At 39.0% G+C, this 22,918-nt stretch overlaps 1 protein-coding gene across 26 annotated transcripts in view; it reads left to right on the top strand.

Moving 5' to 3' along the window:
* Positions 1-22,918, top strand: part of PRLR (prolactin receptor) — a 167,072-nt gene that overhangs the window by 60,965 nt on the left and 83,189 nt on the right. For 17 of the 26 annotated variants that reach the window (XM_080572563.1, XM_080572567.1, XM_080572570.1 and 14 more), the window contains 2 exons: positions 10,530-10,628; positions 11,210-11,303. The exons of 5 other annotated variants lie outside the window; for them this stretch is intronic. The gene's annotated coding sequence lies outside the window, so the exon portion shown is untranslated. Of the gene's footprint in view, positions 1-10,068; positions 10,088-10,342; positions 10,629-11,209; positions 11,304-22,918 lie in introns of those variants that run through there. 4 more of the 26 variants (XM_080572569.1, XM_080572576.1, XM_080572585.1 and 1 more) reach the window with 3 other exon arrangements.

The raw sequence follows: 22,918 nt of genomic DNA, 5'->3' as shown, positions 1-22,918 counted from the left end.
AAGTGGCAGAGGTTCAACAAGGAGGACTGCTAATAGCCTTGGGGAGGGGCAAAAGAGGCCTTGTGTAGTTCTGCATCTAAGATGGAATATCCTCCTGCATCAGTACAGGCTGGGAACCAGCTGGCAGGGTAGCAGCTCTGTTGAAAAGGCCCTGGAATTTACAATGGATGCCAGGCTGAATGTGAGCCAACAATGCACTCTGACTGTGAAACAGGCAACTATATATTATGCTGTTTTATTACTGCATCTGTACTGCTGCATTCTCCAGTACAAGAGAGTTATCAACAACCTGCAGCAGAGGGTCCCTGGGATGGTTAGTGAACTGAGGTGTATGATGTACAGGGAGAGGCTGAAGGAATAGGATTTGTTTACCCTAGAAAAGAAAAAGCTAATGGGGGATCTAGTTATATTCTTCAACTACCTAAACGCTATATTCTTCTAAAAAGTGTACAGTTGGAGAAGACAGTGGTCAAAAGTTGCAACAAGGGAAATTTGGAGTGGACATAAGAAAAAAATATTCACAATGAGAGTGGCTAGACAATGGATGAGATTATCTAAAGGGGCTGCTGAAATCTCTTTGCAGTTCTGGAAGGTGTCTGTTTCCATTGACGCATGAGAAATTTAGGGATTTCTCTATAATTCCCCACTTAATGTCAGAAAGTTCATTTTAGATTTTACGTGTTAGAGGAGCAGTACCTCAGATGGGTGCTTAAATTTGGCAGAGCAGGGGAATACAGCAGTAATTTGATTTGATTTGTTGACTTTATTTTCTTTGCAGTACATTTCCTGTAATTTTGTGATGGTAGATGTAAGAAAAAATTGTAAGTAGAGAAAATTAGCATTATTTATTGTATTTGCTTCTGAGAGAGATTCATAAATAATCTTGCAAGGCTTTGTATTTTACGTGATTTTGCACAGAATTTTTAAGTATCTTCAAATATGTAGTTCTATTGAGAAAGCTATTTAATTGTTATGCACAAAGAGGGAATCATGTACATTCAACAAAAAATCTTTAGATTAAAGAAAAGAATAAAATATAAAAAAACAGCTTACGTCCCTCCAAATAGGCAGTCTTACTGGGATTTTTAAAGCTTAAGTACCAAGAAACAAACATAATTCATATTGCACTTGGAAGCACTTGTCAGAGTGCTTCCAGTGTACATTATATTGTTTATTCACCATGAATTTTATTTTTCATTTTGCCTTCCATTGAAGTTTTTCTGATTAGTGTGTTGTGTCACGTAAATGGCTTGAGCAAGTTATATGAAATAAATCTTATCAGTCTCCAGAATCTGTGTCTTCAGGTTGTATTGTTGTAAAGTTCAGTGTCTTAATTCCTTCTTTTCAGTCTGTGGTTTATAATAAGTTGTCACAGCCATTTTCATTGCTAGTTTTCTGCTGTCACTGCCTCTTCAGCTCTTCATATTAATATTCAGAGAAAAGCTGAAAATTGAAGTAGGGTTACCCTCCTAATAAAATATTTTTCCAAATTTGAACTACTACAGTAGAACAGCATCAGTTAAGAACAAGAACTGGGCATTATAACTATTTGTTTCTTCATAACAAACTACCACATACAAAAATTGATTGAGTCTTTGCAATAAAAGTTAATAGTTAACAAGGAAAGAGACGATTATCATCATTATTGACAAGTTGTTTTTTCTTGCAACTATACCCATCACTCATACAATACAAAGAAAAAAATAAAAGACAAAATTAAAATCAAAACACAATAGACAAGTAGGGGGATTGGACCAGATAACCTCCAGAGGTTCCTTCCAACCTCAACCATTCTATGATTCTTAAGTAATGATTAAATATTAATGACTATCAGTATAAAACTGATTGGATAGAATGCTTTTAGTACGCTGATATTCTTTATGAGATTGCTTCTGACTATAAAGTATGATTCTGATCAAAAGGTGAATCCGTGCCCCCACATGATCCTAAACAACAAATTATTTTGGTTTAAAATAATTATGTGGAAAATTGGATAGCCTTGAGAGGAGGGAACTATTTCCAAACTTCCTTCTTGGGATCTAGCTACTTTTTTTCACTAGATTCTGAAAGATCGGGTAGTTCACATGACAGACACCTCTTCCTTCAGACTCACTACCTGGAAGAGGTTTGAGAGTGTCCATGAATGGGAGGAAAAGATGCATTATACCTTCATTTGTTGTCATTTATTGATTTAAACTCTGTTAGAAGAACAAGTGATACCGGGTCAGATGAAACGTCCTCCTAGTTCTCTCTCTTCTCCAACCATGACCAATAATGGGTACTTGGGAAAGAGAATAAGCATAAGGAAACATATGTTTCTTCTTTGTAAAGTAGCATATTATTCATTCAACCTAAGGCAAAAATAATAGCAGTTTATTTGTAAAGATAAAGAATGCTCAAAAGGCAACGAAATACCACTCATCTGTATTCTTCTGTACAGTAATTATCCAGATAGTAAGTAAGATAGCAGTATGATTCTTAATGTTCATATAACACTTTGAATTGCAAAATATATTTTGGAAGTGAATATTATTTTGTATTTTTAAATTGATTTAATACGTTTATTGGATACAACACTTAAGGGAGAGTTTTCTAATATAAAAATATATCTCATAATATGATACATAACTAGACTTCTGAAACTCCTAATACAAAAAGGGAAAAGATTTTTCAAGTCTTCTTGGATAGCACAACTGTCAGGCCCTGAAGCAGAGACCTGAGATCATTCTGGAGCAAGGAACACAAATACACTTCAGAAAAGATTCTTGAATAGCCATTCTTCTGTAGTCAGGACAGAATTTAAAAATCACTCAGGAGGCATTGCTCTTGGCCATAGGTCCTACACTGATGGCCATCAGTAGCATGGCATTGACAAGTATATTAGGCCAAATTCATAACCCAACAGATTACGGAGTAATCTCATCATCATAGCTCTGCTTCCTACATATTACATACTTTATTGGTTTCACACATTTTTCCTCATCTGCTTCAACAGTTTGTGATTGATTTAGGGAGCAAAGACTCTGACTCAAACAGAGTTCTAATACTTCTGCATTTGAAGACAGAGGCTAAAAATTAAGAACAGAAGGAGGGTAGTAGAGCTTTTCAGCTAGTGTTATTAAGAGAATCGCATAAATTAGAAATTAAGTATCCTTTGTGTTTGTTGTCTTGTAAAAGGCTGTATCTGTCCCAGAATACAGGATGCGGCCATTCTGTAAAATATTTTAAGAGACTGAATGAATTTAGGAGAAATCATAAATAATGAGACACATCCTTTCAAAGCCTGTTTTTTATTAATGCCTCTTTTCCTGTTCAGCTTTTCAGACAAAAGGAGATTCTGTTGGACATCCTGTGTTAATTAAATGTATAGTTTTGTGAAAATGCATGCTGGTTTAAAAAATATAAGTAGATTTTTTGTAGCAGTAAAAATATCAAACAAGAAATGACTCCATGTATGACAGCATAACTCCAGTTATAGGTCAAAGAGATGAAATGAGTTAGACCCTAAAGGGGTGGGCTTATCTGGAACTTACTACCCTACAGAAAGACCATGTAATTGTGTTAAGTGCTACTTTGTGTTCATAGCATCATAGTTAATCATTTAGATCTTTTGGTGTTAAACCAGTACTTGAACATGTGCATCTCACATCAACCAAGCTGTTGTACTACAGAAATATTTTTGTTTATAGTTGAAACCAAAGAATATCAGTCAGGATGAATTTCATCTTTATTTCGTGAATGTTCTCATGAAAAGAAAACATTTGTAGACAATAGAGATTACTGTTTTTCCCTTTCTCTGCAGGATTAAATTAGAATAGAATAGTGCAGTTGGAAAGGAACTTCAAAGATAGAACCATAGAATATTCCATGCTGGAAGGGACCCACAAAAATCATCGAGTCCATATCCTGGCTCCACACAGGACGACCCAAAAATCAAACCATGTGTCTGAGAGCGTTGTCCAAACACTTGAACTCCAGCAGCTTGGTGCCATGACCATTGCCCTGGGGAGCCTGTCCCAGTGCCCAACCACCCTCTGGGTGCAGAACCCTTTCCTAACACCCAACCTGACTTGTGACAGTCCAGGTGGAGCAGCAGGTCTCTGTGATAGCAGGTCTCTGAGCAGCAGGTCTCAATCGTAGAAAGAGATAGTGAAGGCATCCATGAGAGAGCTAAGGGTTCATTACAAGTCCACAATTAAAAGAGATAGCAAAATTTGAAGAATGCATTTAGGAAGTAGTAAAGTGATCAAGAATAGCTTAATGAAGTAGGAAACTGCCACATTATACAGTGATCCCATCAGAGAAAAAAATAAGTATTTTATCTGTATCAATAGGTAATCTCATCTGAATGTGCCAGCCATGTATAGCTGAATAGGAATTTAGAGGGGTTTATAGAGCAAGTGATAAATGGCTGAATTAGATAATGCTACAGTCAATATTTGGTCTGTATTTAAAATATGTTATAGTATTTAATATGTATACTCAACATCATGAGAGAGGACTGATTCTTAAGTAACACCTGTCAGTGATGCTAGGCATATTCTTACATTTATATAAATACCAAAGGTGTGCTTACCATTTCAAAACAAAGAAAAAAACATATAGAAACAACTTCTTTAAAACAAGAACTGGCTAATTCATTTGTTTATGGATTTATTCAGGCCTTATAAGATTTTTTGCTTTCCTCAGCACAATTAGAGCTAGTTAAGCCTTCTCATTGTACCTAACTCAGTAGGAGCACAGTTTCCTCTATTACACAAACTGTGGTGGTTTCACACTGATGGGCAGCTGAGCTCCACCACACGGCTCTTTCATTCCCCCTCCTCAAATGAACACGGTGAGAGACTATGATGAAAAAAGGCTCAAGGGTTGAGGTCAGTCACCAATTACAGTCATGGGTAAAACAGACTCAGCATAGGAAGATTAATGTAATTTATTGCCTATTAGTAACAGACTAGAGCAGTGAGAAACTAAAAGCAAACTAAAAGTATCATTCCTCTATCCACCCTCTTCTACCTTCTCCCCCCAAGCAGCACAGGGGAACAGGGAATGGGGGCTGCAGTCGGTCCCTGATGCTTTGTCTCCACCGCTCCTTCACGGTCACTCTCTGCCCCTGCTCCACGTGGGGTCCCTCAGCCAGCAGCTCTTCAAGACCTGCTCCCACACGGCTCCGTACCATGGGGTCCATCCCCCAGGAGCAAACTGCTCCAGCACGGGTCCCCCACGGGCGGCAGCTCCCCCCAGACCCCTGCTCCTGCGTGGGCTCCTCTCCACGGGCTGCAGCTCCGGCCCGGGGCCTGCTCCTGCGGGGGCTCTCCATGGGCCGCAGCCTCCTCCAGGCCACATCCACCTGCTCCACCGGGGGCTCCTCCACGGGCTGCAGCGTGGAGATCTGCTCCGTGTGGGACCCGTGGGCTGCAGGGGGACAGCCTGCTGCACCAGGGGCCTCTCCACAGGCCGCAGGGGAACTGCTGCTGCCTGCCTGGAGCACCTCCTGCCCTAATTCTGCACTGACCATTGGGGCTACAGGGCTGGTTCTCACTCCCCTCTCTCCCAGCTGCTATAGCACAGCAGGTGGTTTTTTTGTTTTTGTTTTTGTTTTTTCCTTTCTTCAGTCTGCTCTCCCAGAGGCCCAACCAGCATCACTCACTGGCTCGGCTCTGGCCAGCGGCAGGTCCCTTTTGGAGCCAGCTGGAGCTGGCTCTTAACTGATCTGGGGCAGCTGCTGGGTTCTGTTCAGAGGCCAGACATGCAGCCCCCTTCCCCACCACCACCCCCCCCCCCCAAGAAAAAAAAAAAAAAAGCCATGTAAACCTAATACACCAATGTAGATAAGGAGTCGCACTGGCTGAAGGCATGAGCAAGTGTGGTAGACTGAATACTTTGTTAGTAGTTAAAGGACAACTTCCATACAAGATTAGAAGTGACCTCACTTCTGGCAAAAGTCCTGCCTGTCACAGTCACATGACAAATTTACCCCAGAAATATGTTGTGCTCTTAGGACCAGGAAGTCCTCCCTCTCTTGGCCCACCTGAGCTGTCACTTTGCTACAGTCAGGCAGAGCCCCTGCCATCCCAGGGCTCCACGTGCCTGCCTGGCACCTGAAGCCATGTCTGCCTGCCAGTGTGGCCCATGCACATGAAGGTCATGCTGAGTGAGAGCCTGTTGTTTGAGCATCTGTTACATGTTGACATAAAGATCATCAGCATGTCTGAGGGTAACAAGGACTGGCAATTTTTATGGCTAATGACAATCTCACGTATCCCAAGTAGTGTGTCATCTTTTCACATGAAAGACATTATTATGGCGCTAAGGATATCAGGAAAGTATATGGGACAAGAAACTTCTGTGAGCTTTGTCAGACACTGTAGAACCACAGGTGCTGCAGAATCAGAGCACGTTCTTTACTTCATGGCAGTAAGTCCTAGTGCTGGCTCTGGCCACTGTGTGGGTGTGCAGATAAGTAGAAGAATAAGGAGCCCTAGCTGCAGACAGCAGCTAGCAGTGACAGCAGCACAAGGCCCTGGCAATTAAAGTAATTGTGGTTTTGTTTGAGAGCAGCAAAGGATATGCAGAAAAGACTCACAAATGTAAAGGCTGAAAATGTGGTATGTATTGTGAGCAATCTTGAAGCACCAGCACCAGTGCTTTTTATCCATAACCAAAAATCCAGAAACATGGACGAGTGGTATTTTTGATGACATGGGGCATGTGCAGAATGCCCTTGACTTGCTGGCCTTGGAGCAAATGAGAAGGCATGGCAGCCTATCATAGGCCATTGTGAGATAGCATGGGATACATCTCTGCCAAAATGATAGTCACTGTGGGCTAAGGACATCCTGGTTCATCATTGCTATACTACTGTTGGAAGCTCATGTGTGACTAGAAAAGGGGAAGGACTTCTGAGGTGTGTGGATCATGTGAGAATTGTACTTGCCATGTCTTTGTGTGAAAATTGCCCTGTAAGTACATTTTTTCTGTCTCTAAAGGGACACATCAGAGGGTTTTGGCTACTGTTTCTTCAGAGGAAATTGTGGTAAGGAAAGAAGGCAGCAGCAAAAGAAAATATAATTCTCTCTGAAGTTCTCAGAATTCTTATTCCTATTTTATTTCTTTTATTCTTTCCTCTACATTTAAAAACCAGAGGCTTGTGCTGTTTGGAGGGAGGCGGGGACGGAGAGAGGAAGGGCAGGGACAAACAGTCGTAACCCCTATAAAAGCTGTTGCTCTCTGCGGAAGGCTTGAGGTTTTTTGTAGATAAGGACTGTGGGAAAGGGAAAGACAGGTTGCTGCGTCCTTTTATATGCTGTTTCAATTGTACTGTCTGCAACGCTCCTTTTAGCATTTTTCTCACGTTTAAAGTCCCTTCCCGAAACCTTGTCACTTATCTTTGATTGTTTCTTCCATCTTGTATCTTATTTCCCACCTTCCTCCCAAGCTTGTGTGCTTACTGTTCTGACACCTTTTTGCTCATTTTTGCAATGAAATTGTGTTCTGCCTAAATGTTTGAGAGACTGATACAGCTGTGGTGAAGAATAACTTCACTAAGGTTGGTGCAGTTATAGTGGTACAAAAGTCATTATATTGAAAATAAAGTTAGGCCCTTACTCTCCTAGTTTTCTAAGCCTTCCTTTCCGGAAATGATTCACTGACGTGTCTGTAAGGACTGCTGTCTGGAATTTAACAGCTTATTTTAACAGTTTCCAAACCTACTAACTTTTCTAAGAAAATTAATCTCTGGAAATGAAATTATTATGCTTCTAGACCAGCCACAGAATAATCTTTCTCCACTGACTATAGAGGCAGCTTAAGATCCTGACCTAAACCAGATTTCTAAAGTGGATACACCAGTTACATGACATGGGATGAGTCAAGTCCATAATCCCTTTCAGAGACCTGCCAAGTTCTATTCTAGAACAGCTATGCTTTTTTTACCCTGTTGGAAGTCTTCTCCAATTTTTCATACTCTGGTGGCTAGTATCCTTTTGGTTAACTGCCTGATATTATTTGTGTCTAGTTTCTATCTGTTTTTTATGCTCCAGCATTTCTCTTTAGCTTAAGCAGCTATTGGACTGGTCCAGTGTTTACTCTTTTTTGTATTGCTAGACATACACTATCTTCATAGGGACATGTAAGTGCCTGTTCCATTTTCCACCTCAACCTTTACTTTGCCAGGTCAAATCATATTAGTCACTTTTTAATAGATGGGCCTTAGAGCCTTTACCTCATCTTGGTTACCTTATTTTTCACCTGGCCTAATTTGAAAGAATCTTTCTTGAGCATGGCTTACCTGTGTTGTGAGATCTTGCCACTACCTTAAAATAATCTCCTTAATCCAGTGCTCCTTGGATCACGGTTGTCTTTTCTTGGCAGTATTCCACCAGAAGCTGTGTGTGCCTGTACAGACTTGCCTGACTGGCTTGAGTGCTGCTACTAGTACAGCCACAGGCATACAGTGCTCATTAAAAGCTGAACAAATAGCTCAAATTCTGGGGAAATATTTAAGAACCGTCTCACACTATACTGCCTGCTGCCACAGTAACTACGGTTGCATTACATCAGCTAGCTATAAACTAGATAGCACAGGTATAAATGTCAAAAGTTATCCTTGTTACAGATCTCAATGTTAGTTCTTAACTCACATCTTTCATCTTGTCTTTCACTAGATCATTAACAATTTAGTTTCTGTTCCATCTTCTTCCCTTCATCCAGATTCTAGGGGTATAAAGCCTACTTTCACTATGAAAAAAATGCATATGCAGACTTTAATATTACTACAGTCCTCTTATGGAAATTAGGATAGTGATGAGGTGGAACAGTACTTCCTTGATTCACCTTCATTTTGAAAATCTCTTCCCTAGGCCAGATCTTATCTCTCTCTCCCCCACCCCACCCACCTACCCCCTTCCCCCTGGTTTGCCCTCCCTGTTTTCAGCAGCAGCAAGCAGATACGGACATAAAGCAAACAGCCACAGCCTGCTACATCTTTTCTGTCTGGTGAAATACCTGTTAGGTCTGTTCTTTTTCACATTTCTGAGGTGATAGCATCCTTTCAAACACATTACCAATTTTCCAAGAGCAGTTTCATCCCTTTCTACACAGTCACTGGTGGAATTTGCTTACAGCTAGCTGAACGCACTGATATTTTAGGGCATAGTTTTATGATACCATCGACTGAGTCTTTACTGCCAGCTATGCATTCCATTCCCCTATCGCTAGCATTTGTTGGACCTCAGAGTGCGGCTGTTCAGATATTTACAATAGGAAGGGGAAAAAAAAAAAGGAATCGTCTTCTACCATTTTAGCTCCCTAAGCCCTCCTAACTGGGTCTCAAACGGGTAACACAACACACATGATGGATGGAAGGGAGCAAGCGAGTGGAGATACAGAGTGAAACTGTTCCTCTTGGCAGCAACTGGCAGTTAGCTTAGTCCAACCACACTGAAAAAACACACCTGAAGGTTTATAATCTGTGTGAATAGATCACAAGGTATGTGTTCCTTACTCGAAAATGTGTGCCTGTCTTGCCAAGAAACTGTTCATATGGTTGCTGCTTGTTTGTAATATTCTGCAGAATGTCCATTTGGTCACAAGATACGAACAATTATGACCTTGACTAGAAAGACTTGACTGTAATAACAACTAAACAACCACACCACAGAAATCTCACTTCATTATGAAAAAGAATGTTCTTGCTCAGTCTTCTTCCTTAAAAAAAAATCACTACATATGCATGTATTTTATTTTCACTTCACTGGCATGAATACAGAGAAGATAAAAATGTGAGTCAATGAAAGCATTAATAAGAACATGTAAAAATGCTTTCAGTTAAATAGAGGTGGATGACTAGTGAATAATTTAGTATGTTAGTAAAATTCAAAACCCCCTTGCATAATCTGAAATTCCTTTCAAATCACAAGAAAAAGCTAACAAAATTACCAAAAAAAGATTTTCTTCTGTTTAGTCAGCTTTTTGTTGTACAGTCACCTACTTTCATTCTGTTGTAAAAAGAATTTGTTTTTCTGCAATTCTAGACTATAAAACATGGACTACTGGTGCACAAAGGTTATTATGGATGTGGTTTATGGTAAGGGGCATTAGTTTTCCCTTTTAAAAAAAAAAAAAAAAAAACACCTTAGGCAACAAGCATTTAAAAGAGGCCACAGCAACCTGTAGCATATGTAGCCGATGCTTAAAAATATCCTTTTTCTGCTGATGCATTCCTATGCTTCAGAGTACACCTCTCACCTTTAAAGCTGTCACACTCCAAACATTGCTTGTACTGAAGAGAATCACTGTTTTGCCTCAAGCAAGGAACATAAGTGTTGCAAAACTGACTCCTCCTCTAATGGGGAGAGCATGTACAAGTACACAGAGTTGTATTTCTCCTGGAGCTGCCAGGCTGAATATTTTGCAGTCAGAGCTGTAAACCTTACAGGCTTTTTCTTTATCTTTTTACTTTGAGGTGTTTTGTTTGTTTTTTTCACTCTTTCTTTCTGGATTTCTTTTCTTTTTTTCTTTTCTTTTAGTATTTGTGAAACTCTTTGAAATGCTGGATTTTCACGTCCTTGTTCAGGAAGTATTCGTGAATTGACATGGGTCAACATACTTCTCGTTACGAGGCAAAAGTAAGTACTGCAGTTAAACCTGTTCCTGCCGTATGTTTATCTGACTATAAAGCGTTCAGTGTCATTGTATAAAGGACAGAGTAGATTAGTTCTATTAGCAGAACTGAAAAACTTTAAAAAAGTAAAATCAGTTAAAATTAACATGTTATGCTAAATATTGTATAGTTTACATTCTGTAAAAAGACCACTTTTAGTTGACAGTCAGCGGTCGCTCTTTTAAAATACTGAAAGAAGCCAGATGCAGAGATGCCACTTCTCGTACACAGCTTTTTAAAATGACATTTCAGAATTGCATTTATTTTTGGAAAATATTTCTAATGCAGTTGGTAGTACTGATCTCATGTTACTATCCCTTTATATTATGTATGTTCACTAAGTACTCCTTATTTATGTAATTCGTTAATGAAAATTTGCTGGTTGAAGAAATAAGCCTCCCGGAGCTCCCGTAACTGCTGTCGGTCGTATCTTCCCGTATCTACTGTTTCCTAGCTATTATTTTATTCTTCCTGCATCACTCTCTTCTGTGTTCATATATATATGCTCACTAGTTACCAGATGTTTTTCTATGTTATTATCTTCAGATTTCTTTGCTGTTGGCATAGACTGGAAGTCGAAGGTAGAAGGAAACAGATATCAGAGAGAAGGGGAAGAAAAGAAAAGCTGCTAACTGAGCTGGTGAGAATTAAAGAAAACAGTGTGATTTGATTCTGAAATCATCTTTTTAGCCATTTTTCTCTGCATCTTATTGAAACACTGCATTGTCGTCATCAGTAATATTTTCACTATTCCAACAGCACCTGAGAATTCATTAATGGTCTGGGAAGGGGAGGGGAAATGAATATACACAGTTTCATTTGCTATTAGTTCCCTCTAGAGAGCGCAGCAGCCTGCAAGACAGCGTATAGATTGTTTCCGTATAGCCAGCATAAGCTGCAGAATGTTATTCTGCAGCTATCAGTCTTTTCTTCTTTTGAGAGAGGGTTTGCTATTACTGAGCTGAAATAGGCACTCGCTTCCCCAAGGCAGGTGGGTGTATTGCCCGTGGAGTGAACAGGTTTAAGCAACAAGTAATGCTTGAGTATCTGTATAATGAATGCAGCCATTTGCTATATACACGTTCAGTGGCACCAAGTATCTACAGAAAGTCTTTGGCATGAGAGCACATCGGCCTTCTTTGATGAAGTACAGCCTAGTGAAAGAGTCTGGCACAAAGAATAATGTCTGCCCTCATCTGGCATGCAGCTTGCAATCTTTAAGGAAAACATAATGTAGACAAATGCAGATAGTATAAAGGCAATGAGGAGCAAAAGCTGATAGGTAATCCTAGTATTTTTTGTGTTGTTAAAATTGGACTGGAAATCTTTCAGACTAAATTTTCCCATGAAAGATGCGATGCTTTGACAGGGCAGCATTATCCAATGGACCGAGCTTAGAAGGATAGTTCAGGTTTCTGAATTTTCATCTTTAAATCTGAGAAGGGCTTTATATGTTTTTAAGCTATTTCCATCAGATTGTCATCTTTTTTGTTGCCCAGCTAAAGATCCCTTTTAAATTTGTTCAGCTTTCATGGCTCTGGATGAATTAACACCCGTTGCAAATGGAGCTCCATTGTCAGAAACAGCCCTCGTAAACAAAGCTGGCTTTTGAAACCTCTGGCCCTCATTTAGAGCTTGTGGAAGTTTCACTTTTGCACATTCCTTACTGTAGTGCAGCAAATAGATTTCAGCCATTTCCCTCAGCTCCATCAGGATTTCAGTCCAAACTTTTACTCTCCCAGGCATGTATTCCTCATCAGAATTAGACACAGGTTAATTAGAGACTCATAAAACTACAAAAACACTTTGTTCCTATTACCTCTTGGTTTTGTCTTGTTTGAAGCTAATATTCAGGTACTAGCAGACACTTAAATTTACAGACTTTAATGGTGTTTGTGTACCTGCATGTACATACATATGTATCAATACACTTATCCTTCAGGCAGGATTTTGTTTGGGTTTTCGACCAAATTCCTAATACCCTTCTTCTAATACCGTTCTTGCAAAGATCTACTCCGCCAAGAAAATCTTAATCTTCTGTGGCTTCAGCATCAGTGCCACTTCTGGTTCTCATTTATTCTTTCAGTACAATTGCCCTTAGAAAGGCTGTATGACTTCAGAAGGTAGAATCAAAGCACAACTCAGCCCTCAGCCTGTACCAGAACCTGTTGGTTGGACTGATTAATTGGGCTAATAGAATGCTCTGATTACATCATTCACAGAGACTTTCTTGTTTACCTTTTCCTGATTACACTTTTTGGGGAGATGCCTTCATTCCCCAGCTAGGTCTCCATTCTTGCATAGCTTTGACTGCTATCACATTTACCCTCATTCCGGCTGATCTTAATCCTTTTGAAGAACCAGCTCATGGTACTGCAATATTTTATATTGATTAGTCAGCTCTGGCTGTACCTATTCTGCAGTCTTCCCCCACCCCAAGTTATAATGTGGTGCAATTTAATAAACCATTATGAAATCAAGGATTCGGATTTTTCCATGAAGTAAATAATGACAGAAGGAAGGTATCTCACTTTCTCGGCCTTCCGCCTTGCTATCTTTTTTATTGCCCAGCTCTATTGAAGAGGTAATGACTTAGCTCTGATAGAATAGTATCTCACAGTTCTGGTAGATACTGGTTGGTAATGGCTCTATTTCACTTGACCTTTAATCCCTATAAAAATTTACTTGTTAAGAAACTTTCATATGAAGTTGACTTTTTTTTTTTACAACCAGTTTTTAGCCCTACAACTTGCCTTTAAGTAACTCTGTTGGTAAGAACATTTTTTGCAGACAATATAATTGGACTTTGATTTTTCAGTTCATTGGCAGTTCTGAAAACTATTTTTAAAGACAGTGTAATTGAAATTAGCAGGTTTTCTTAATTGTGTTTTGGCAAATTGGAAAGACAAAACAAGGCTGAACTAAGTATTCAGCTAATGCTGTCTAATCTGAAAGAAAACCATTTCATTTTAAAGATTTCTTTAGAAATAAAATTGAGTTATGAAAGTGTCCTATGTATGTAAAATGTAAAAGTTTTGTTCATAAAAAGCTGTGATTAGTGATTTGAGTATTTCAGAATATTGTTTACATTTTCTTTCTCTTTTGAAACAACTTCTTAAAACTGACACAGTGTACTTTGCTGTTTCAGATGACTCTAGCCTGTGTGGCTGGATAATAGTTCCAGCCAAAAATTTTGCTCAATGTAAATTAAACCTCTCCTTTTCCTTTTCTACAACTATCCATCATTTTTGTTATGGTCTGGACTAGTACAAACTTTCTTCTGAGAATCATGACCGTTTCAAATTGTTGCTTGTCTGTTATAAGGGAGTAAAAAGGAATATTTTCGAATCACAGAAGTAAAAGGACTTTATGAGACTTGCAGCTATTGCATCCTCCATCAAAATGGTTCTCCCACTTGTCAAGTGTGAATATTGATAAATACCAAAATGATCTAGTCATCTCATCTTACTTGGAACATTGCACCTTACTTACCTTTTCTTTAGGAATTACAAACTTGCTGTCTTCTGAAATTCAGTGTAATTGCATGGCAGTTCTCTGCAGCTGATCAACAAAAGTTTTCATAAGGAATGACAGTTTAATTCTTAGTGTATTACAGGTAATTTCATATTCACAGAAGAAATACACATGTGGTAGAATTCTGCACTAATAGTGATGTTTTTTATACAAACTACATTTTTTTGGAATTTTTTCTTGCAATAAAAAAAGTTTCATATTTTGATTTACAGGATAGCCAGTGACCTTGCAAAAGTTTTGTTTAAAATGTATTTCAAAATATACTAGCTATGTAGGATGTTTGGACTGAAGGTTGGGTGAAATTTGGATTGAAATTCTTAAAATGAGAAATCAGGAAGCACTGAACCATGATGAAATTTGTATCAGTTTCTGACTGCATGACTAAGGTTGTAATCTCGTTGTAACTACAATGATTCATCTGCAAAATGTATCTGGAGGTTAAATCTGGGCAAGCATACAGTAAGCTTACTTTTACTTAAACGCAGATACCCCTTTTGCCATCAAATACTTAACTCAAAATTTATTTATTGTAAGAGCACACCTTAGGATATACATTAAAATGATTAGAAAGGGGAGAAAAGAGAGGCAGTTGAGAGGCAAAACAATCAATTCTGTCTCAAATTATAATATTCATGAACACAGCTTACTCTTATGGAATAGTTCCACTTGAGATCTGCTGTAGTTCAAGCCTTGAAAATCCTCTTCAAGATTGCAAATTCATTTGCATTTATAGTATTATTTTCCTGAAATTTAAAGTCATGTTTTTATATGAGCTTATTTATTTGACAAACTATGCAACGCATAACAGAGAGCATATTTGTACTTAGTTTGGGGCAATAATTAATTACCTATTAATTAATTAATTATGTCCTAATATACTTGTCCTACAGAAGCAAAAACATATTTCCCTATAGAAATAAAATTTATATAATCACACTATCTTTTTACACTTTTTTTTTTATTTGCTATCTAATTGCAAATGACTCTGACAGTAAGGGTAAGATTTCAAATGATGCTTTCCTTCAAATTATATAGAAGTAAGTGTAAAAGAGAAAGAACAGTTGGAGCATTTGCATTAGCTTGATTCTGTCAGATGATTTCAGCAATTCAGCGTGGCAGTCTATGTATCACAACCACATTATTTGGTGGAAGGCAATTATAATATATATGTCTGTCTTTATTACACATGTATATAAACCTCATTTTTAAATTAAATATTCCAACTAGCTAGGAGATACAAATCCACAGCAAATCAGACTCAGCAGTTCTGATAATTATGGAGTTTCCAAGCAAGACCATCAGACAGACAAAAAGACTGAGAAGTCTGTACAGTGCAGTGTTCAAAAGAGTTCCAGACTCTTGACTCTGAGTGCTTTATTATGTGTATTTTTTTCCATATTTCATTGAGAATTGTCAAATTGACAGATAAGAAAAAATATTTTAAATAATTAACTCAAAGATACAAGTGTAAATCTCAAAGCACCTATTCATTTCCGTAGTCCAGGCCTCTTGTCTTACATCATAGGCATTATGAGGGACTGAATATTCCAGAAGTATTTGCAACACATAAGCATTACAGAAGAGTATTCAGAAGCTTATTGAATACATGCAGTCACATACGCACATGTGATAGCTCTGGTGCATTTGGATGAGCTCTGCTACATGCTCTGTGGGGCAGTTTGAACCTGGATTTAGCATAGGAACCATTATTCCCCTACCTGCCAAGTGCAGCTGTGGCTCTGCCTAGTGACCTTTCCTGTACTGTATATACCTGCGTACCTTGCAACAGTAAGCTGATAAAATGGACCAAAAAAGAAGTAAAGGATTATTTTACATTTCTAAGGGAACACTCTAATTTGTCTGTTGAAGACCCAAGGACACTCAGCTTTATTTTCATTGTTTTCTCTTCCTGCCTCTCTCCAGCTTGTTGAATTAAAAATGTGAAAGAATGAAAGTGTAAAATTGATGTTAAAAATACAGTTTTCTGAAAGATCTCTACTGTTCAGGATTGCATTTGGGGAAGTCATGCCAGCTTTGTATATAATTTAGATCATCACTATGATCCCCCTAGCTTCACAGTTAGTGATCTCTGAAAATATCTGAGTACATTTGTTATGTCTGATATCATTTGTTTTCTTTGCCTTGAGGAATTTTCTGATTTCCTGATTTTCTTCCCCCTGACAACCTGAGGTAGCCAGTTGTTTAGCAAAGCAAATCTCTTAGTGTGTTCATTGTTCCCCTGGGGTAAAGTCGTTCCATATTAATAGTATTTTTAATTCGTTGCATTTCCACTTCCAGTGAACACGTGATACATAACAATCGCTGTGAACGAGTGTGTACCGGTTCATAAAAACAGTCAATAAACTTTGCACTGATAATTTCAGAAAACCTTCAGGCCTCTAACTGGGGAAGAACAAATAGGAACAATCACAATATAAAGCCAGAAGTTTTATAATTTAGGACAGAATGATCTGTTTGATGAGTAACATGTGCTAGATGCTTCCATGTGGTGTCACACTTCTTCCTTGAAGAAAATAAGAGATGGTCTTTGGAAAAGCAAACACGACTTGTAGCCAGATCTCTTACATCTGCTCCGAGCTTGATCCAAAAAAATGGATCACTGCAGTCGCTACTTCTTGACCCTGAAACATTAGATGGGAAATCATGAGTTCAAGAAAGCCGATCCAAAGAAAGTAGGCTTTTTCTTTAGAAGATGTTTTATTTATCATGTGATGCAAAGAGAAATTAAAGAACACTGCACTTACATTATGGTAGGGCAAAGCCACATGCTCTGGTAATATGAAAGGTAGGTAAGTGAAGATTGTGTGAATACAAAGTTAAAATAGAAAAGATATTTTTAAAATAGAAAAAGAAAAGGTACACAATTCAAGTGAAGAGTAAAGATTAGTTTTTGAAACATCAGTAGAGAAATTACCTATTGCGATGGAAGTTTTAACTAAACTGCAAGGTTTAACTGAACAACTAAACTGCCAGGTTCAACGTCAAGGTCTGGGCATCTGAAGATAGGATCCTTATGTGGCCCCTTTATTGTTTTAAACAGTAACATAAAGCATCTTAGTCTATCTAAGGTGATTGGGTATGATAGTACTGTGTCTTAATATAAGGAAGATAGAAAGTGTTGGCTTCTTCCACTCAAGATACTTCTTTCAGTCTTCTCTCTAGGAAAAGCCCAGCCTCATGTGTCTTCTGTCATCACTATACCATAACCATCATATGTCTGCTTAGCCCAAGTGATGCTAAATTAACCCAAACTGTGTATAGTAATTACTAATATATGTTAAAATATTAATAAGTAAATCCTCTCTCTAGTGATTATTATATACTGTTTCATAGATTATTTTATTTCAAATATATCTTTATTCCTTGTTTGAGTGGTAGCAACAGGGCTCTCTAATGTGGTTCAGAAAGATGGAGGAGACGGTGAAGAAAGGCTGCCATCAAGAGAAATTATCAGTTAAAGAACAACTTTCATACAAGATGATGCAGCTGTGATTCCCCTTAACTTCTGCAGGAAGTCCTGCCCCTTAAAGCTGATGACCACTGTCCCCAGAAACCTCTCCTCTTTTTCCACAAGCCTCTTTTCCAGTTGTGTGATCCATTTAGCCCAGAAGTGTGTCACATATCTTATGACCAAGAAGTCCTCCCTTTGTCCGTGAGATGATGCCATTTTGTCATGACCATATCACATGTGCCATGGCATGTGATCTCAGAGCTCCCTGTAACATCTGAAACCCGTTTTCTTTATCCGAGAAGTATGTCAAAGGTCTTCATTCATATGCATATGCACATATGTGTATTGTATACGTATACATATACATATACATACATACACACATGCCTGCAGTTACAGAAATACAGTAAAGTTAACAACACATGGAAGACAGTGAGAAAGCACTTTATAAGTAACAGGTATTTGTGGCATATTCTGGACACCCTAACAGCATAAGCATATCTTAATAGTGATGAACATATTACAAAATGTGCCTGGACTGCATGTCTAAAAGGCAAAATGGGTTCTTAAATAGCTAAGGTCTTTCAAACAATTTTTGCTGCCTTGCAAATTACAACCCAAGCAGGGAATTGATTTTTTTTTTTTTTGAACCAGCCTTAAGACAAGCTGTTAAAGTAGTGTAATTTTCACCATTCTGTTGCTAGTAATGGGGTAGAAGCCTCTTGCAGATTGCTTTAACAGGGTATTAAAAACCAGGATGTGGGGATGTTTTACAGCATGCAATCCGTTTTGCTCATTTGGCGTATTACTGTAGTTTATAAACAGCTTCCAGTCTAAGCTACTGATGTGAAACCTCCAAGCTCTGCAAGATTTGGAAAACAAAGTCTAGGAATAAGTTTAAAATTACAGAAAATATGTCTCCAATCAGAAAGGAAGACTGTGTGAGGCTATCTATAACAAAGGATAGTTTTGACGATGGTTATGAGCAGATGTTCATCGTAGTAGTTGAAACTGTGAGAAAGGGGCAGATACCCATGTACTGCTTAGTAGAATATCATCACCAAGCTATCAAAGCTATGTTTTTCTCCAAAGAACTTCAAAAACTGAACCCTGATGAGGACAGGATCTGCAAAATTGAAAACTTCCTAGCAGTAAAAAGGAAAGGAAGAAAGAAACAGCTGTTTGTGGTGTGGCTAGCCCTAGAAGTTTAACAGCTGGATGAAAGCCTCTCAAGTCCATGATGTTTAGTAGTTGGAGCCATAGTGGGAGAAAAAGAAGGATGGCAGACTGGCAGACTGTGTTTTTTACATCGTGCTCCCCAGCAATGCCTGCACAAGGATTTTCCCACAAAACAACAGTTTGAACATTACCAAACAGGTGTCAAAGTTCACAGGAGCTGTCAGGCAAGCGATAGGTGGGGCTTGCAGAAATACAATGCCCAAACAGCTGGAATAATATTCACAGTGCTGGAAATAGCACTGCCGGGTAAGACATGGCAATATTCTTTGGGGTGAGTCCATTACCCATCCATATCCATACTGCTGGAGGGTATGAACATTTATTGTTCCAACAACAGAGCTTTAACTGTTGACCAGCCGTAGGTTTGGTACACAGTCCTGCAATCAGGAAAACAGAGATTTATCAGATGAAAATTCTTACACTTTTTGTACAGCTGGAGAGTTAGCAGATTTTTCTGGAAGCTTCTGGAATTGCCAGTGACAATTTCTCTTTTCAGCTGGCATCACTGGAAGGTTTATCTCAATCTACCTCTACACAAAACTTGTCGAGCACCAGGTGTTTACAGATTTACTGGTCCCATTATCAGCCTGTGTTCTGGCAAATGGTAATAGCAGTTAAATCATTGCAGCAACAAAGTACAACCTGCACTATATTCCAGTGAATCAACATCGTATCAATACAGACAGCATTGAACCAAATACGAATGGAAACAAACATACCTTACTTCACATTAGGCAAGGAGATGGTGAAGTTGCATCTGCCACCCTGGAAGGTTCTGGTATTTTAACAGCACACACCATTATGTAGAAAAGAGTGAGTAGTAAAGGGAATAGTAGAAGAAATAAGAGGACACATGCTTTTATCTGAATTATTACAGAGCCCAGATTGGCAATGGTATCCCTGATTTTCAGGGCATCACTGTGAAGTAAAAGCCTCTTTTCAAAAGCTGTATCATTTTCCCAGAAGAGATTGGAAATTATTAAGTCACATGTTAAAAGTGCTCTGAAAACATGACCAAAGATATGACCAGATGCATCTTCCAGGCTGTTGTGGCCAAGTTGCAAACATTGGCAAAGCAGGAGGTCTCTGGGCTTGTTTATATTCAGAGACAGCTTTTAAAAAGAGACACGTCACAGCTCTGAAGTGAAGGCCTTCCTCAAACCCTTAAATGGGAAAGGATGGGTAGAGCCAGGCTGCATTCCATCCACAGCAAGAAGTAAAAGAATAACAAACCCCACTGAACAATGGGATAGAAACAAGAAATCCAGAGAAAGACGGTCCATTCTACCACTAGAAACGGTGATATATTTTAGTGGGGCTGACTTTTGTTCACAGCTGCTCAGAAGAGTGTACCAAATCCAAACCAGATTTGTTTGAAGTGGCAGACAAGCATCAAGAAGAGCTTGTCCATTGAGATGCCATTACTTTCAGCTATGGCAGAGTTTGCCCCCTGGATATTTTTCACAACTGGGAATGGGGAGGACTCTGTAGCTCTGAACAACAGTGCTGTATCTTTGCAGCAAAACTGGGAAAGAAAAGAGTGGGTTTGATGAATTACCTGCTGGCACCTATTTTCAGCCATTTGGGTGTTACAGTAGAAGACATCCTCATTCTGAGTTTGTAAGGCACAGTCTGCTATGTAGGGAGTAGACGACGTGGAATTTCACTTTGAGCTTTCATTTTCTGTCCTCACGAGAGGCATGGTTACTGCTGCATCAGGTTCAGAAGAGCCATTCATATTTAAAAGATCTTTTGATAGATGTAACCCTCTGCCCTTGTCATAATTTGCATAATTTGCTTTTGTTTCAGAAATTCAAGCCCAACCATCATTTATCTAAATGATGTCTTTTGGAAAAAACCCTTTGCAAATTTTTCTTGGTGTCCCTACACACATTCCTTTAAAGCTGAATTTTTTTTCTGGCTTTCCATTTTACTAGGCAGCGTTGCCAGTAATGTGTAACATAGTGCAAAGTCCAAAGACTGCACTACCAATAAGACAGTATGGTGATCTGGTTGGTTTGAAGTTCGGAAAAGGGACCTTTTGGTCATACTGACAAGATTAGTCCTATGCCTTCAGACCTGCAAATTTTTAATGCCCCCACCCTCTCTGTGGTATACTCCCAATCCCTTTCAATTTACCCCACTCCAGACATATTAGGAGTTTTTCAGAAGTTTTTTTTTTTTTTTTTTAACTGGTGGTCCTGCAAGTCTATTTTCTTTTTATTTAATTTGCTTTATTATTGATTCATACAATACCCTGAGTTTGAAGGGACCCACAAGGATCATCAAGTCTAACTCCTGGCTCTACACAGGACCACCCAAAAACCAGACCCTATGTCTGAGAGCACTGTCCAAACACTTCTAGAACTCCAACAGCTCAGTGCTGTGACCACTGCCCTGGGGAGCCTGTGCCAGTGCCCGAGCACCCTCTGGGTGCAGAACCTTTCCCTGACATCCAGCCTGAACCTCCCCTGTCCCAGCTCCATGCCGTTCCCTTGGGTCCAGTCACTGTCACCAGCAATAGGTGGTTGTTATATACAAATTTAGTTAATTTCAATACCTCTTATTAAGCAAACTTTTATATGTAAACTTGTGCAAATACAAACTTGTTTAGACTTATATATAAAGAAGAGTATGAATGCATTTATAGGTATCTCTACACTCCTTTCTGTATATATTTATAGCAATATTTACATGTCTGTATATTAGATATACCAAGAATATATGAGGTTCCTTGAGAAGCTTCCAGGCAAGCAGGAATGCAAGGTTTCAGCTGCCAAGTAATCACCAGGTACACTGGGATCTCAAGGTTTGTGCCACTGACAAAATGGTAGCTGTGACAAAATGGTAGCCCTGTGCTGGGCAACATGATGACTTCCTGCTGCTGAATGACTGCAGCATGACTTCAGCAGCCAGCCAGTCCCAGGAAGCTCCGACACCATGTGGGTTATGGCTGTGCCAAAATGACAGCCTCACATGGGGTCAGATGGCATCATCTGGGGGTCCTGACTGGAAAACAGGAGGGGCTTTGGGGCAAATCAGTCGTGTGTCCATGAGGGGCTGGACTGCAGCAGGAGAGAGGGGGCAGGGTGATTGCCATGTCCTACCTGGGGGTGGTTGTCCCCTGACTCCTCCTGGGGGCACAGGGAAGTGTACGCTGGCCTGGTGGGCAGGGGAGGCATCATCCATTCCTAAATGAGGAAAAATGAGAGACACCATCTGCGTGTTGGTTACTTGGTTATAAACTGCTGGAGGAGGCTAAAATTAGTACGCTGGAAGAAACTAAAATTAATATTAAAAAAACTACAGATAAGCAACAGCAAAATAGGTTCCCGAAGAAAAGAAACAATCTTTTCAAAGTAGTCCAGTTTCTTTCTATAGATGGACATGTCTTGAGGACAGAAGAACAGCTGAGATGTCATACGTTTTGGCTATTGTGAGGCTTTCAATACAGTCTCATGAAATTTTTGTAAATTAGGTAGAAAGACATTTTCTGGATGAAACTACGGTGCTGGATGTACTGGTCCTTAGAAAACCATATAGAAGTGGTTATCAGTGGGTCACTGTCAGAATGAAAGGACAATTCAAAACAAGCTGCACAGTTATCTGGTTGGTGTAGGAACTAATCAATAGTTCATTAGTGACTTGGATAATGTCATGCCAAAGGTATTAGTAAATGCATTAGTAAGACAACAGTGAAATGAGAGGGGTTTGTTTACTGGAAAACAGGATGAGAAAGCAAAATAATTTTGACAGTACTGTTTTTGAAGAACAAGTGATGAGCAAGGGGCTGCCCTTGAACATGGAGACTCAATCACACTAATAAAGGAACAAGGTAAGAAGTAGCTTTATAAATAGGGGTTGTGATGATACACAAGAAGAACAGGAGTCAGTACTGCCATCCTGCTGTGCAAAAAGTAAATAACTTGTCAAGATTTATAAACAGTCTGTTTTGTAGTGTACAAAGTAGTTCTTTTATTCTCTTCATTCTCAACTGAAATACTTTGTCA

This window comes from Anser brachyrhynchus (genome assembly GCF_964034855.1).
Source record: "Anser brachyrhynchus genome assembly, chromosome: Z".
NCBI classification, from domain to species: domain Eukaryota; kingdom Metazoa; phylum Chordata; class Aves; order Anseriformes; family Anatidae; genus Anser; species Anser brachyrhynchus.
This window is presented reverse-complemented; position numbering and strand designations above follow the sequence as displayed.